The following is a 2868-nucleotide window of genomic DNA, read 5'->3' on the forward strand; positions in this document are numbered from 1 at the left end:
TACAGACATCCATGTTAACCAGACAATGTATCTTTAGAATTTGGTGATGCCCTGATTTTTTCTCTAATGTCACCATGAGGTTGACATTAGTGGTGTCAAGGTAAATGTCTTAGCGACTACCGACTACATTCACATCTTTTGGTGAACCCTTAACTTTGTATCTGTCTCCATCAGCAGCATTTGTCCAGTGCTTGAGTTTATGACCAAATACCTGCAAAATGAATGACTCAGGAAGCTTAGGCAATGTGAACATGCTAAAGTCGCCATGTTAGCCTTGTTATTAAAAGCATGTTAACATGCTAATGTTAGCATATCCCTCAAAACACTGCTGTGTCTACTGTAAGCACACCCTCACAGAGCTGCTAGCATGGATATCGACTCTTAGTCTTATAAGAAAAAGGAAAATAAACTGTTGCACTGTTACACAACAGCAATAGATTTCATATTGAACTGGTAGTGCTGCACATTGGTTCTGTCTTCTATTGTTAATTGCTATATTGTCATGTTATTGTCATGCTTTTGTGAAAAGTCGCACAGTTTCTTTATGAGTATACTATCAGAGACCTGATTAAATTGTTACTCTCATGTAACTGTTTATATATTTTACATGTTTTTGTTTGTTTTTAACATACGATGTTTCTTTTTATGCCCACACTGCTATATATCTGTTTCTCCTTGGGGATAATAAAGGTAATCAATCAAAACAGAAATTGCTATGCTACGAAGCAGAGCAATTAAAACATGGAAGAATTAACAATGTGCAGTAGTGTGAATAAATCACATCAAGCACAGGAAGTTATTGAATCAAAATATCAAAATGATTAGTAGGTGCTGCTCTTATTCTTGCTGGAACTGTTAGCGAGCTGCACAGCTGTCATATTGTTCACACAAATCAGAGAATGAGAGTGTCGTGAGTAGAGGAGTAGACATAGATTGCATGACACGGTGCAGTTTGCCCATGGAATGTAGAAACATTTCAGACACTCAGTGATGAAGGCCAGATGTTTGAGTTATGCATAGGAAGTCAATTGTCTACAGCTACTACTGGGTATGACAGTGATGCAGCCAGGCACCAGCACTGGTATCTACTGTATAATCAAATTTAAGAGGGCCCTCTCATATATTATGTCTTGTATGTAACTAATATATGTCCTCAGTTTTGAAACAGTCTTGAAAGAACATCACATAAACAGAGGCACATAAACAAAAATAGAAACAGTATACGAGTGAGTAAGTAAGAGGAGTCGCTCATGAATTCCCTGGTTACAGTTTGCATAGCAACTAATCCTGTTTCTCATAAAGCAATAAAACCTTGTAAAACCTTAACGGAGATGCATTGACAAAGGTGTTGATCACAGTGATTAGTCAAACAAAGTGAAGTAAAAGCAAGCTATTATGTTACAGATGTTTGATGTTGAGTCAGATTTCGATTTTTTTGAACTTGTAATAAATGTTCATAGTTTATTGGTTTCTCTATGGGATTAAATGGTCCTTTAAAACTCCTCAAAACCATTCACACAAACTGAGAAACAACAGAAAAAGGAGGCAGATTTTGCTGAAAATGTTCGTATAATTGTTTCACCCATGAACAGAAACAGGAAAATCAATCACCTGCTGAATTCTTAAAAGTTTTTGGCTTTGCAGGACATGGTGGTAACAGTAATCATGAGGAGTAATGCAAATTTTAATATTGCACACTGAAACTCATCTCCTGCACATACTGTAGCCCTTTTCCCTCGCTCCTTCTCCCTGCTTTTTTCTCCTCATCTTACACACACACACCCCCAGCCTGTCTCTCTCTCACACACACACACACACACACGAACACACCGTCTTTTGTTTGGATTCAGACGGCATTGAAGGCAGATCCTGTGGCCCTTCTGAGGAGAATGTTAATATGCCCGCTCTGGTCTCTCTGGGGACGCAGAGAAAGGACTCTGGCTGCTAATGCACTGTCACACTAACCCCGCTCACTCCTCTCACACAGTTAGCAACAGCAGCACTACAGCAAGCACTGAAAAATATTTAACTGTACTCTGGACTTACTGAACCATTAAGAGTTCCTCTAGATCCTATTTTCTCATAACATGCTAACTTTACCACATGCATCTGTGTCTCTGAACAGAACTGTGGCAGGCGGACTATTTGTTGTGTGTATGTCACTTTGCTCCAGTAGCACTATTTAATGTTAATGTTTTGGTGAATATTTACATTGATGTCTGTTTTCGTTTTGTCACCTGTTTTTGTAGACATATTATCATACAGGGCATCATCACACATACAGTATGAAACTACATTTGGGGTTTTGTAAAGTCAAACTACCTCTGCAGTGTTTAGCTCAATGTACCTCATTTAAGCAACTTAAACAATTTAAATATTTTGCTTGTAGCTCAGTGAAAGAAACATTTTCACCAAAAACTGGTTGAAAATGATTTGTGTATCATCCATACATTGAATTATTTAATTCAGTCCAGAAAATGGAAAAAAAATATCCAAAAAAAGGAAGTGGGTTATCTCTTCTTTAACACAAGTACGCCATGTTTGTAGAACCTCATGAACAGATCCACCAAGAGATTAAGATAAGTCCATGTATTGGAACTCAGGGTTGGTCATTCAACTCACTCACATTATATTCAGTCATGCAGTAATAAATGATCTTAGAGTTATTAAACAGAACTGCTCTGATGAGTCGACACTGGATATGTTTCATTAATATTTCCCTTTTAATTCAACAAAATGGTAACAGGAAAAACTCTTAACTCTAACTGTAAAACATTGATTTCATGCTTTGGAAAATTGTCTCGCAAATGAAGCACGCCTGTTTGCATTCTTAACTGCACGTTGACTACAGTATATTGTACCATACAT

This window comes from Pempheris klunzingeri, chromosome 14, assembly GCF_042242105.1.
Source record: "Pempheris klunzingeri isolate RE-2024b chromosome 14, fPemKlu1.hap1, whole genome shotgun sequence".
NCBI lineage: Eukaryota > Metazoa > Chordata > Actinopteri > Acropomatiformes > Pempheridae > Pempheris > Pempheris klunzingeri.